This window comes from Pseudorasbora parva, chromosome 18 (assembly GCF_024679245.1).
Source record: "Pseudorasbora parva isolate DD20220531a chromosome 18, ASM2467924v1, whole genome shotgun sequence".
Taxonomy (NCBI): Eukaryota; Metazoa; Chordata; class Actinopteri; order Cypriniformes; family Gobionidae; genus Pseudorasbora; species Pseudorasbora parva.
The window spans coordinates 27,934,241-27,949,866 of NC_090189.1; the positions used below are offsets into that span (position 1 = coordinate 27,934,241).

The 15,626-nt window shown below is 37.5% G+C and overlaps 1 protein-coding gene across 2 annotated transcripts in view; it reads left to right on the plus strand.

Moving 5' to 3' along the window:
• The first annotated feature begins 6,308 nt into the window (after positions 1 to 6,308).
• taok1b (TAO kinase 1b) overlaps positions 6,309 to 15,626 on the plus strand; it is a 55,070-nt gene continuing 45,752 nt past the window's right edge. The window contains exon 1 of one of the 2 annotated variants that reach the window (XM_067424085.1): positions 6,309 to 6,843. The gene's annotated coding sequence lies outside the window, so the exon portion shown is untranslated. Of the gene's footprint in view, positions 6,844 to 7,682; positions 7,925 to 15,626 lie in introns of those variants that run through there. The other variant, XM_067424086.1, reaches the window with a different exon arrangement.

The window sequence follows — 15,626 nt, forward strand, 5'->3', positions numbered from 1 at the left end:
ACATTTTACAAATTTTAGTTCAATTAATGTAATAAAATTGAGTAAAATGGCAATTAAGTAAAAAACTAAAGATTTGTGTTGTTTCAGCAAACAGCTAGAATCATCAGTGTAGCTCAGTATGATCATGTCAGGATAAATCTGACATGCAAAATATATTGACTACATATGCTTAAAATGCATATTTTAAGCCTATTACATTAATCATAAGACATCTTTATATCAAGGTGATAGCTAGGCAGTCAATAGAACTTGATATACTATTTTCTGCAACATCAGCAACCATTAATCCTCACTGAACTACAGATACAGATCATCGAATATGGGTCAGCTGTTATTTAAGACACTGATAGCCAGTGGAGGTGTTTGTAAACAGGTGGGATCGATAACACTCAGATGTTCTATTGCAAGGTCCGATAACAGTACAAACAAATCATACTTTTGCTTTTTACATAAGGGTATTCTATTGTGGATACAATATAAGTTAATGAGATTTATAAATTGCATTCCTTTTTTATTCACAATTTGTACAGTGTACCAACTTTTTTGGAATCAGGTTTGTATTATAATATAGTCTATAGGCCTATAACATTCATTGTTTACAGTTTTATGATTTTCATATATTTTTTTATATCATATATGTATATGTACAGGTCCTTCTCAAAAAATTTGCATATATGTGATAAAAGTTCATTATTTTCCATAATGTAATGATAAAAATTTAACTTCACACCGCACCACACCGATTCCAGACCTTGGGGGACCTGCGGAAGCAGTGGACTGAGTCTGGAGTAGAAACATCCAGAGCCACCGTGCACAGGTGTGTGCAGGAAATGGGCTACAGGTGCCACATTCCCCAGGTCAAGCCACTTTTGGGCTACAGAGAAGCAGCACTGGACTATTGATCAGTGGTCCAAAGTACTTTTTTCGGATGAAAGCAAATTTTGCTTGTCATTCAGAAATCAAGGTGCCAGAGTCTGGAGGAAGACTGGGGAGAAGGAATGCCAAAATGCCTGAAGTCCAGTGTCAAGTACCCACAGTCAGTGATGGTCTGGGGTGCCATGTCAGCTGCTGGTGTTGGTCCACTGTGTTTTATCAAGGGCAGGGTCAATGCAGCTAGCTATCAGGAGATGTTGGAGCACTTCATGCTTCGATCTGCTGAAAAGCGTTATGGAGATGAAGATTTCGTTTTTCAGCACGACCTGGCACCTGCTCACAGTGCCAAAACCACTGGTAAATGGTTTACTGACCATGGTATTACTGTGCTCAATTGGCCGGCCAACTCCCCTGACCTGAACCCCATAGAGAATCTGTGGGATATTGTGAAGAGAAAGTTGAGAGACTCAAGACCCAACACTCTGGATGAGCTTAAGGCCGCTATCGAAGCATCCTGGGCCTCCATAACACCTCAGCAGTGCCACAGGCTGATCGCCTTCATACCACGCCGCATTGAAGCAGTCATTTCTGCAAAAGGATTCCCGACCAAGTATTGAGTGCATAACTGAACATAATTATTTGAAGGTTGACTTTTTTTGTATTAAAAACACTTTTCTTTTATTGGTCGGGTGAAATATGCAATTTTTCTGAGATAGGAATTTTGGGTTTTCATGAGCTGTATGCCAAAACAGCTCACGAAAAGCTGTTTCACAGCTTATATTGTATATCAGTATTAAAACAATAAAAGACCTGAAATATATATATAATAAAGAAATATGTATGCATATTGTAGATACATATTTTTAAATGAAACATTTACTTTATATAAATATATTTGTATATTTACAAAAAAATATGTGACAGATTTATTTTGTAGTATTTATTTAATTAGTGACCTAAACATAGTGCAGCATCTAAACTATTTCTGATTCACTTAACAACACCGCATTGCATCACATAGAACTGTTTGACACATTATTGAACTCACTTCACACAGATTACATTTGGCAAACTTTTTCCATTAGGAAGAATGACTGGAGTTAACCTCAAAAATAGTGTAAAATAAAGAGAACAGTTAGCAGAGATCCCAGGTTGAGGTGAAAGGATGTAAAAACAACTGTGAAGAAAGACATGTCTTGAGTTTTAGGCTCATAACATTTGTAATTGGCAAAGGCCTGTGAAATGATAACAATTTTAACTCATCACTAAGCTTATAAAAAGATGATATCTGGAACAGTTTGAGAACAGTTTGAGTCTCCCCAGTATTTGTATGTACTTTAAACTACAAACTGTGCAAAGGTATAACATATCAAATGTTGAAAGTGAGATATAATATTGGCTATATTTGAATTTCATGAGAGCTATACATTCTAAAAAAGTTGGGACAGGTAGCAATAAGAAGAGGCCGGAAAAGTTAAATGTACAGGAACAGCTGGAGGACCAATTTGCAACTTATTAGGTAAATTGGCAACATGATTGGGTATAAAAAGAGCCTCTCAGAGTGGCAGTGTCTCTCAGAAGTCAAGATGGGCAGAGGATCACCTATTCCGCCAATGCTGTGGCGAATACTAGTGGAGCAATATCAGAAAGGAGTTTCTCAGAGAGAAGAGTTTGAAGTTATCATCATCTATAGTCCATAATATCATCCAAAGATTAAGATAATCTGCGTAAGGGTCAAGGCCGAAAACCATACTGGATGCCTGTGATCTTCGAGCCCTCAGACGGCACTGCATCACATACTGGAATGCTACTGTAATGGAAATCACAACATGGACTGGAATACTTCCAGAAAACATTGTCAGTGAACACAATCTACCATGCCATTCTCCGTTGCTGGATAAAAGTCTAAAAAGAAGCCATATCTAAACATGATGAAGCGAAGGCATTTTCTCTGGGACAAGGCTCATTTACCCAGGTAGAAAAGAAATATATATAAATTGTGCTTTTTTGGACATATTTAGTATGTTTAAATTACACTATACTAAATGTATATTAAATGTATTATTTTGAAACAATTTTAAGTATATTAAGTGTATTTTAAGATATGCTTAAGTTCAATGTTAAGCTATTTGCAGTATATTTTAATATATTAAATTGTGCTAAAATGGAACAACTTTAAGTACATTTAGTGCAATTTAAATGTTTTTCTTTAAAAATGTATTTAAAATATATTTTTAATAATTTATTTTAATGGACTTCAAGAATATTTTAATAGCATTTCAGTTGTATATTAGAAATGCATTAATTTTACACTACTACTATGTTATAATGCTGTTTTTTCAGTTTTCAAAATGGTATAAAAAGTGCAAAATGATTAAATATGAATGTTAAGACACGTACACACTTTGAAATATAGAAAACTTTAATGTCATGTATACAATCGTATACATTATATCAGATACATTACAAAATAAATTATTTTCATACACCTTGTAGAACATTTCAGTTTACCTGTATTACTAAAAAGCACACTCTCTCAAGAAAATGCATATAAATACGAGTGTGTAATGTTTTGGAATGTATACAGCAACTTTTTTGGAATCGTTAAGGTATGCTGCATAAATGAAACAATATTATTTAGCTCTCTCATATCTTTATGAGAATCATAAAGATGTACATATTTCCTCTGAGTTATGAACTTACTTGAAGTTCAAGTGAAGCAGTTTTAGCTTCATAATGAAGAGAAATATATTAATTATATCAGTGTGACAAAGCTAACAATCTATTTGTTTTGAGTTGACCTTAAATCTGAGAATGCTTTGGTGCATACAGAGTCATTTGAATTATGCACGTTTATCACGCCTTTTGTGGTCTGATTGAAGGACTATCCAATTGTGTACAGAGTCATTTGAATTATGCACATTTATCATACCTCTTGTGCAGTAGGAAATACAGAGCAGACACCCCAGACAAATGTTTAGTCAAATGTTTGGTCTGGTGATTGCCAGACATTCTCCAAATTAAGAAGAACAGATTCACAATATCTCCATCTACAGCATGAATCACAAATTACCAAAAAGTTTAAGTAAAACTACAATAGTAGAGACTGTCATATTTATTTACATTTTGTATTTGGAACACCTGCAAATATCTAATTGGCCAATCACATGGCAGCAAAACATAGATGCTATTATGCATATAGACATCAAGACGATCTGCTAAAGTTTAAACTGAGCATCAGAATGAGAAAGAAAGGTGATTAAAGTGACTTTAAACATGCCAGTCGGTTGGTCTGAGTATTTCAGAAACTACTGATCTACTGGGATTTTCACACGCAACCATACTAGAGGGTTTACAGAGAATGGTCCGAAAAAGAGAAAATATCCAGTAAGCAGCAATTCTGAGGGTGAAATTGTGTGGTTCAAATTGATAGAGAGGAAACAATGACTCAAATAACAACTCAACTGAGGTCTACAGAAGAGAACACACAACACATCAAACCTTGAAGCACATGAGCTACAACAGCAGAAAACACGCCGTTGCCACTCTTGTGAGCTATAGAAACTGAGGCTACAATTCACACTGACTCACCAAAATTGGACAATAAAAACCATTGCCTGGTCTGATGAGTCTCGATTTCTGCTTCGACATTCAGGATTTGAATTAAACAACTACAATTCACAAATTGCAATTACAAAACATAAAAGCATACATCCTGCCTTGTATCAATGGTTCAGGCTGGTGCTGGTGGTGTAATGGTGTGGAGGATATTTTCTTGGCACACTTTGGACCCCTAAGTACCAACTGAGCATCATTTAAATGCCATTTAAATCATTGTTTTATTATAATTTGTTGCTGACCGTGTCCATCCCTTTTTTGACGACAGTGTGATGTTTGTGTACAGGCTGCTTTAACACAAAATTGAAAGCCTGTCAACAATAAAAACGTGAAATATTCACGGATGTGTGCCGACCCATCTGTCAACCACAACAGATCTCGAGTTTATAAAACCAGTTTTGCCTGTCTTTCACAGTTATGAGAGTCCGGGCATGTTTTCCATTGGTATACTTGTCATGCCACATTATACAGTGAAGCAGAAAGAATAAGAAAAGCTACGCTTTTTGGGTTTGGTTCTTTGAGTGGGTTATCATCTGGGTGGTGTGGGAATATATGAATTTGATGACCGGCAGGTGGCTTAGAGCTATTTTTAGAAACCAAGCCTAATGTTACATGTTAATCAGCATAAGAAGCTCACTACACTACAACCACACAGTCTCACTCGCACCAAGGATAAAAACACTAAACAACTCCTCTGTTCAATAGCATACACAACCAAACATTTCCTGCAGAAAGAGAAAGAAAAGTCTAATGGGCTTGGGGCATATTAAAGTTATAATATGTGAGATTTGGAAACATACCGGTTTGTTAATGGACAAATTAACCGCTTAGAGCATTTTGCGTAAGCCATCTGTCAATTTTGAGATTCTATGACAATGATGATTCTATAAAAAAATATAATAATTTAGTTCAGTAACTAGCCTACTGAAGAAGACACCTACAGCTTGGTACTTGTTTTGTCCCCACCCAGCCTGTTGTGAGCGCTTCACACTGTGAAGTCTGAATCATTCCCATGAATCGATTCTTTCAAATTCAGATCCCAGTGTAACATAATCTAAAATATACAAATAAAGCCATCTGCATAAAAAATACGTAGGCTATAGAGAGAGATTGATTAGCCTACAGCAGTCACAAGAGAGAAAGATGGCTGATAGCTGTGGAAACGCGCTATCATAGAAAAAGGGTCCATTGAAACAAATGAATTTTGCAAGAGAAAATTCGCTGAACAATGGTCATGTATCACTCCAGATCAGCACACATGTATTCATATTGAAATGACAACGAATTTACCATTGTTCTGTGAATTTCCGCAGAGGAAATTGATATTTATCCTTGGTTTAGCGAATTAAAACAGGTGAAGTTGCCATTTACCATTGTTCGGAGAACGGTCATATATGAAATTTGGTATACAATAGGAATACTAGCCGAAATATGGAAATTTACAAGAGTGTGTAAGATTTCCCCACGTTTCTGCAAATCAGATTTTGTTATAACTTGCAGCGTTAGATTTGAATGCTAGAATGCATAAAAATAATTTTGAGAACATTTGTAAGTCAAAATTTAAACTAATTTACAATTTTGTACAATGTGGGATTAACTTTCTAATTTTTTTTAAATTAAAATTTCAGTGTGGGATTAACTTCCTATTTTCACCCACTACCACTGGAAGAAAATTACCGTCAAAACAGAATTTAAAATGATACAGTTTTGCCAACCGATTCATTCATATTAAAGATCCGATTCAAAAGAACGATTCGCTTGTGAATCGAACATCGCCTCGGTGCTGGTTGGATTGCAGTAGGACGGAGAGAGAGAGAGAGAGAGAGAGAGAGAGAGAGAGAGAGAGAGAGGTGAAAATCACTGCCCGGCCACAAGACAAGACGGGCCACGGATGAAGAACTTTAACGGCCGAGGCGACATTGAAGGGCTGTCTTATCTTGGGTGGATACAGAGAGCGCCCGTGTTGTTGAATAGAGAGCTACCCACATAATTTCTCCCGTTTTTTCCACGAAGTGAAAACTACCCGCCGCCATTTTTTTGGAAGTGACTGACTGGGAGTGGAGAGTTAACGTTAGCTGTAAACTGGCCACAGCTGATTTAGTTTATATTCCCTGTGAGTCATCACCTTCAACACTGTCAGCCCGGACGGCCTGGATACTGTAAATACACCGACTCTCCATTATACGAGCTGTCGAAGATCCAGAGGAATAAACAAGAAGATAATTTGTTTACACATTTCTCCCGAATTCTCACTGACTGTTCCTCCCAGGATTGCTGGTGTGGGCTAAGTTAGCCACATTAGCACGCTGAGGATTTCTCCTGGAGTGCACTCAAACCTGGCCTGGTGGACGGGTGAGTTCAACTACACCCTCAAACGAGCCGTTTATCTATTCGTGTCAGGACCTTGCTGATGTCTCGCTGCGGTCGTGTCGTTATTTTGTCGTCGTATGAAGTTGGCTAACATTCCACGAACTGCTCAGCTAATATGTGGCTAATATGGCTAAGTTGGGTTTGGTCTACAACTTTTCGTGTTGTTTAAATTCAGCGAAACCGCTAAAATGAAACCAGGCTCTTGAATCCTTGAATAGCCAGTGTCACTAATGAAAGAGAGTTTTGTTGCTGGTTAGGTGAATTGCAGCTTTATTTGTGCCAGCATGCAGGGTTAACGAACTTGGTTAAAGGCGTTTTATTTTGGTGAAAATACTTTGGCATTCATAAAACTGAGTGTCGAATGGACTGCTCAGATAGTGTTTAGCTTTACTAAACGTGTAAACTTGGCAAACGTGTGCCCTTCCTTGAAGATTAAGGATTAAACCAAGAGATGAGGGAAAACATGATATATTTTCCCCCAGCATTAGTTTTTTTTACGCCATTTATCAATGATAATATCAGCTAAGTTAACCAAATTGTTTATAAGACAATGTCCAGTGTCGCATATTATTGCAATGACACTCCCTCCCAGTTTCACTGCACTGTTTCCAACAGCAGGCTTTGATAACACAATAAAACAAGCCTTTTAGGGCCTTGTAGTATATTGTGCTTCACTGCTTCCTCATTATATAAATTATCTAGGCCTCTGTTATGACAAGTAATCAGTTGATTAAAGTGCTGGTTAATCGAGCTGGGTATTCCCTTGTTGTGAGCTGCACTCAGTGACGCGCGCCGCATTCCTCATCGCGCAGTGTTGACATTGCGTAACACGCACTGGACTGGCCAGCAGCCCGTGTACTCTTCTCTATACCTATTTAAAGCGTCATTCATGATCGTCACCTGGCCGTGGGACAGTACAGTTCACCTATCAGCGTAGTTATCGCTATTTAATAGCTCACTTTCAAACAGCATCGTCTCAGAGCTGAAAGAAGCTCTGCCTGAATATTGATCGCCTATTGAGCCTGCGCTGCTCTTCTCGTTCTTTGTCAATGTGGATCTATCGGTGTGTATATGAGATTCGATATGCTTGTGTGGAGTTTAGAAACCGTTTGCATGTTAAAATATCTAAGTCCATATAAAAAAGTGACTGATAGATATTGTATGTATTTTGTTTAACAAGGGGCATGCGCTTGTTTTTGTATCTGGTTGCAAGCCTTTATAATCTACATACCGTTACTGCGTATTGGATGCGTTGTGTGTTTTTCAATGTGTGTTTTCCAACCATTTTGGGTACACAATTTTGTGTTCCTAAAATTATTTTGATGTCATTTTAAATTGTATTTTTTTGGGGGGGGGGGGGCAATTATTACATATTTTATACTAGAGCTGCACAATTAATCGGTTTTCTAATCGTTAATTAAAATTACGGATGCCACAATTATGTGATCTTTCAAAGGTGAAATTACAAAAAAAATGCATGCTTAAGATGTTTTTCTTTCTTTCTACAGATTCAGATTCAATTTTTTCTCGTTTTAATTTGTTTTGTTTTACTATAACATTATCATACCATGCATATTTTTTGTGCTGTCAAATTGATTCATTGCGATTTATCCTATCCAAAATAAGTTTGAGTTTACATAATGTGTGTGTGTGTGTGTGTGTGTGTGTACTGTGTATATTTGTGTATATTTGAATAGATACATGTATATTAAAGAAAATGTGCATGTATATACTGTGCGTGTGTGTGTGTGTGTGTGTGTGTGTGTATATATATATATATATATATATATATATATATATATATATATATATATATATATATTATATTAGGGATGCACCGATCGGTATCGGCTCCGATCTGCCATTATTTGCCGGATCGGGTATCGGACAGACAGGACCGATCCAAATTCGATACTGTGCGCATAATATTCTGTGTTATTGTTAAGCCCCAGCGCCCCACAAAAGGCACAAAAACCTTATAAAGCATCAACGATTCGTGCACTAGCCTATATTATAAGTGTTCTGAAGGCTTTCCATAGTTCAATGCGAGTACAGATTAGTTCACGTCAATGCTTCCCTCCACTGCGGCTGTCAGTCACTCTCCATTCAGCTTTAAACTGTCGCGTTCGTTTACGACACTCAACACGATGAAACTTTCCAAGATTATTTATTGTTTCTGTTATTATGCTTGATCTGTAGATAACGCTCTAACGTTATGGTTTCTCAAAAAAATGTCTATCTGCTGGCGTTTATTGCTGTAAACCGTGTTACTTTCTACCGGGTGTCAGTTAGATCACAACGCTGGACTAGTTATTATATTGTTTTTCACACACAGTAACTGAAATGTTAAACTGTTAAAATAAACGGCTTATAAGAATACTGCATAGATATACTACGCGTCTATATCTTGTTTTAAACTTCTCGATGCGGACGGAGCGCGTTTCACACATACTGCGTGTGCGGTGCGTATTTTTTTCCGTACCCATGTTAACGGATGACAGCTTTCACACTGCACGCGGATGCGGTCCGTCAGTCCGTTCCAGGAGCATTGCGTCTGCAGCAGTGCACGGATCGTTTTCGTACCGAGTCTATTTTTTGCTGCGCTGCGTTGCTGCATTAAAGTGATAGAACATTGTTCGCATTAAAATAAACATTTACTGACGCGAAAATCTAGTCATTTCACCACAGATGCATATCATTTAAAATATACTCTTGTTTCAAAGTCAACACATGGCTTTTTTTCTCAAGTAAAGCAACACAACGACACCTTACCTGGCATTTAGGTAAAAAAAAAAGAGTGCCATAATTGAGAGCACTCGTAGCTTAACCCATAACCTGACTTCTATTAAAGAGTAAACAAAGAGAATTTCAATTCTGACTAGGCATGTTCAGTAAAAACTTTTGGATTTTAAATAAAAACTAATGAATAAATGGTCATTTGTGGTAGGCCTATGCAACAGCGGATCAGTTGCGGACTGCAAACGCAATATGTGAAAGCACTACAGGGTGTGGGGCTCCTGCAACGCACACGCAACGCAACACGCACCGCACACGGAGTATGTGTGAAACGGGCGTGAGCGTCTATGACTGTGGTTGTGAGCATGTGACTCCGTGTTGCTTCAAGCGCATCATCCTGCGCACGGGATGCGCATAAGCGCTTTGTGCCGCTCTGTATTATGCTACTGTTGCGCTATGAAAGCCTTATTAGTAGCCTTTCTTGTTCTGCTCTATCTATATGTTGCTGCCTCATAAAAAATATGCACTATACATTTAAAATAAATGCAATTTCTTAGTATATAGGCCCTATTTCTATAAATATATTTACTTGTTTTTCATGAATATATTTTGTGTAACATATTTTACCAGATTTACAGCTACAGTTAATTCACTTTTGTGGTTTCCTTTATTTTTTGCCAACTAAATGTTTAGATTTTATACAATTATTGTGCACTCGTGATTTTGTAACTTTTGCTGCTGTATTATTCACTAACCTAATTTATTCAATTCTACACACTAAGGCTTAGAAATTCTACATAGACAAAACTGCATTGGTATCGGATCGGTTTAGTATCGGTATCGACCGATATTCAACATTTTTAAAATCGGTTCGGATTGGTTCTGTAAAAATGGTATCGGTGCATCCCTAATATATATATATATATATATATATATATATATATATATATATATATATATATATATATATATATATATATATATATAGTGTAAAAAATATATTTTTATGTGATTAATCATTTGACAGCACTAATATTTTTACTTTTTTGTTTAAAAAATAAATCAAACCAATGTAAAGTTCACAATCGAGGCTTAATGCTATAGAAAAGCAATACACGTTTTTTCAAGAAGAATGTTTTCAGGTTATTTTCATTTAAAAATATAGCATGCAGTTGCTTCATATGGTATAAAGCTATTCAATGTAAATTGTGATAATTAAAATTTCAAGAGAATAATCAACAATTATGATTGTCATATTCAGGCAGCCCTATTTTATACTTTCTAGCCCAAGTCATCTTGCTTTTTTATATTATAGTAGTGGTGTAAAGGGTTGCTAATGCTAAATGTAATCTGTTTAAGCTCTCAGGCACACTTTCAACCTACCACAGGATACATTTTAATGAACAATAATATTTTCAATAAATATTTTAATAGGTCGCCCTGCTGTAGGCTACCATTTGGTTATTGCAATGGCACGAGTAAGCAACAGCAATTACTTCTCTAGATCATCCATTATAAATCACTTTTTATTTGAACTGTTCATCAATTCTCCTTTATTTCCTTGGCCTTGATTGTAAATGCTGGATGTTCCTCGTTCACTCGCTCCTTTCTCAGTGTTGTATTTTCTTAATGATGTGCTTTATTTCTTGTGTCGTTTAATATTTTGATACTCGTTGTGTGTTGACGGAGTAGACTCATTTGCAGTTATTTATCTCTGTAATGAAAACTGAAGTCACACTACTTTGGCTAAGATAAATCGACATTCATAATCACTAATTTTTACATGTCAAGTTAGGCCTGTTTAATGCTTGGCTATGTCATCCTTTGTTTCCAGTTCTGTTTCTGTAGACAGAACTAACACTTCTGGGAATGAGAGCATGACCTTTCTGTCATTTGATTGACTGTATCTAACTAAAATAAGCATATGCGACATGCGCAGCATATTTTCTACAATCTCCCATAGGCTATTCTGAAATACCGTTGAAGTTTAGTGACGCATGCGTTTATCTAGCGTAGCAGATGGGAACTTGATGAGTGTGTGAGAATGTCAACTTTAGAGAATCAAACTGGATACTTGCACCAGATAGGAGGAACCTTTTGTCATGTGAACACTTTTACATCAGAGATCTTGATCAATACAGGAGGCTTCCAGTGAAGAACAGTCATGTTGTTTTGCACAGACAAGCTGGAAAGAACACGTCTGGTGTTGTCTGGTATCGTTTTGGCTCCTGTAAACAAATTCATTATGACATTCTTTATCTGATAAACGCCTTCATGGATTTTGACAACGTTGTCTGTCCGTATAGATTTATTAATGTGATGAGGGAAGTGGAACCGGGAGGATGCTAACTCTGTTAGCTTTGATGACCATGGCTGTCAAATAAGCAAATAGGGATGTCACGGTGGGGAAATTTTCACACTGAAATATAAACTTGAGACAGCACCGGTAGTATCGTTAACACCAGAGTAAGGGAGTTATTTTGAATATGCGCTCGCTTTATGACTTTCGCTTTTGAGTTAGCAATCACGCATACTCTGTGTAATTTGCTGGCATCAGGGAGCTGCTCTTGAGCACTTTTACATGCACACTACGCTGATAACTCATAAAAATCAGTTTATTGAAATAACCTGTTGTCCGGGTTTACATGCAAATCAATAACACGACAATGCAAGTAAACCGCGTTTACAAGACTTTATTACAGGGGTCATGAACTGCATTGATTTTATAATGTTTTCCGTGGTGTACTTGTAATGTTCGTATGAGTTTTACATCAAAAATTGTCATCATTTAGAAATAAAAGGCACTTTTCCTACCCTGATTTTAGCTCTCTGATTTGAATGCGTCTGCTGTGAGACTTCAGTGTAAACTCTCTCTCAAACTTTTAGCACATTTTTACTTTTACTGCTCTCAAGTAGGGGTGTCACGATTCTCCAAATCCTCGATTCGATTCTAAAATCACGGTTTGTTTTCGATTCTCGATTGTACATTTATTTTTTTAAAGCACAGGTTGCTATGCCATTTTTAGACTAGATTTTTATGCAATATCATTTCTGACCTTTGTTCACAATGTACCACACTACATTCATTGTCAAATTTACAGCATTAATTAACAACATAATAGGGGTGTCAATGGTTAACCGATTAACCGTTAAAAATTGCATAACCGAGTGAAACATTTTGCTCGGTTAAGTGACGTGCTTTGAATTTAGTTGTAATATATTTTTGCACCCCTAGAGACCGCCAGAGCGCTCCCAGACATTTGTAATATCCACAAGAAGTCATGACCAGCTTTCTAAGCGGGCAATGAAGGGGGCAAAGAAAGCGTGGGAGCACTTTAAAAATGAGAGTGACGGGGCAAAATGCAAGTATTGCAATGCAGTGCTTACCGCATTTTTCAGGCTATAAGTCGCTCCGGAGTATAAGTCGCATCAGTCAAAAATGCGTCATGAAGAGGAAAAATAAGTCGCACTGGACTAAAAGTCGCATTAGGGCAGAAGCAGAGCGGGAGCCGCGCGCGCTGTGCATAACGGATCAGAAGAAAGAAAGTTTGAAGTGAGAAACTTGTGAATGACTAGAGAAAAGCAGAGGTTACTTTAACTGTAATGAAGAAAACAAAAAAGCTAATCGCGGACTGAAAGCAAGATGGCCAGAGCTGAAGGGACGAGTCCACAGATGCTTGAACTCTGCCGGGAGAGGCTCAGCCGCGCGAGTCAAACGCTGAGTCTGTGTGAATCATTCTCGGCTGCATATTTTACTGCATGCCCTAATCATGCAGGCGCCCTCGTGGCCACTTGCACTGCTCGTGAACTGGAGCGCATCTCATCCTAATTTAACGAAACTCAGCGTACGCCTCACAGACATGAAATATATCTTAAGAAATCTTGAAATGTCTTTTAACAGTTTAAAACGAAAAGAAATAGGCTACTCTCTGATTATGTAATCCATGATGCGCATTTCTCTCTATAGGCGCGTTCACTACGGAGATGGCGGTCGTCAAATTAATAAGCTAAAAATAACCCTGACGCACACTATGGTTAACCGAGTATTAACCGCTAAGGGCATCGGTTAACGGTTAATGAAAAACTTGAAAACGTGCAGCCCTACAAAATAATGTAACAATAACTTATCTTTAGTCATTAGAAAACGTAAGCAAAATAGCCTGCTATCTAGTTTCTAGTTTCTCTTTTTCTTCACAGAAGTTCACAACAAAACAAACAAAAACAATACAATGTAATGTGCTGTGACAGTCATGGAGCTGTGTTGCTCTGGAGGTCCAGCAATCTTGTCAAGGCAACTAAATGTGCGCTGCCCAGACCTTCTATAACTTTCTCCTACATTATTGTATAGAGGGAATCACCGTAGCAGTGAGATGCGTTCTACTTGGGATTTCGTAGTGCTAATTAAATGCCTAAATACACATTGACTCTTATTTTGAAATGTATGCGCCTTTCTATTGTAGTTGCAGAATGCTCATTCAAGTTCAGAAGAGGGAGATAAAATATGCATCATTACAACCGTTTAAAACATATTACTGTATAAACATGGCATCAGTTCTGACTGGGTCTCTTCCCTCGTTTTTATTCGTTGACACAAATGACAGTAGGTTTTTGTCATCCAACGCTAGTTTTATTTAGTTATCATCTCATTTTTGTCTGTGAAAAAAGGCTGTTGACGAAAATTATTCGTCAACGAAATGACCACTGTTTCAGTGAAAGAGGAGAGGGTTCAAGTTCTGTTGATGGGTCTCCTACATTTGCAGTTGCCATGCTATCTTTTGAGTGGCTGTAGCTTTAGTTAGAGGAGGTTGACTCGCAGCACTTTAACACGTTCAACATGTTTGTTTTTTTCTGGCTTGGCAAGCAACCGGACGTGACATAAGGGTGTGGCAGCATCGAAGAGTCAATTTTTTAATTTGAAGTTTGAGAATTTTGGTCGATTTCAATTTAAAATCTAAATCGTGACACCCTTACTCTCAAGGTTATCTAATCATGAAAAGTGTTGATCAGCCTATAATGCCTATAGCATTATATTTAGATCTGTGGCATTCTATTTAGAGCGTGGCATGAAAGGTTGCAGCGATGAGCATTTGTAGCTGATCATGTGTTGAGCACATGAATGCAACAATTGTGCATTTCAGCTTGATTTTGCCACACTATCGATTATCGAATGCTTTCATCATAACTAACATTGCAAACACAATGTAAATAAGAGATTAATTGATTATAAGGGGAGTTTTGGTGAAGAGTCCAGAACTTGGTCACTGATAAACTTGCACTTTTTGATTGACAGATCCAGCAATTGTAAAGTAGCGTTCTTTGATTGCTTTCTATATAGATTATTTTTATCATACTAACAGACACAATGTGATGTGGACCGTTCAGTCACTGGTTTGATTTACTGACTAGGGATGGCAAAAAATTAAACATTTTCTTGACCGACCACCGAGCTTCATTAGCCGGTTGAAACTGGTTAACTGATTAGTTTAAAATATGCTGCGCTGTTTGAAATGACAGCCGCGAGCCGCACCTGGAATTTCGCAACTCTATCGCATCTCTATATGATCTCTCTGCCGCTCTGCCTCCCGCTCTCTCACACACACAGTGCCCCGGCGCCGCCGCCTCCCTTCTACTCACGTCACTTTTAAAAAATCCCCTACAGCCCGAAACATGAGTCCCGCAAACGTGGCGCCGAGGCACTTGTTTGTAATCGATAAACAAATGACTCCTTAGTTTCGAAAGGATCATTATTGATCTTCTCTCCTAATCACCTCACTAACACCCTAGTGGGCGGGGCCATTTTGCAAGTTGCAATGATGAAATAGGCGTTGATTTTTTTTCTGTAAAGGCGGTCTTTCACCTGTTAGATGGGAACATTGTACAATGAGTTGTTCGCTGGGCTTGGTTAAAATAAAAGCTGTTTTTGGACTAACAAGGAAGTTTTCATTTCTGAAACTTACAGGATATTCTTATATTGTGATGACCTTTGATATGTCAAAAGCAACATTTGATTTCTCAGTTCATGACCCCTT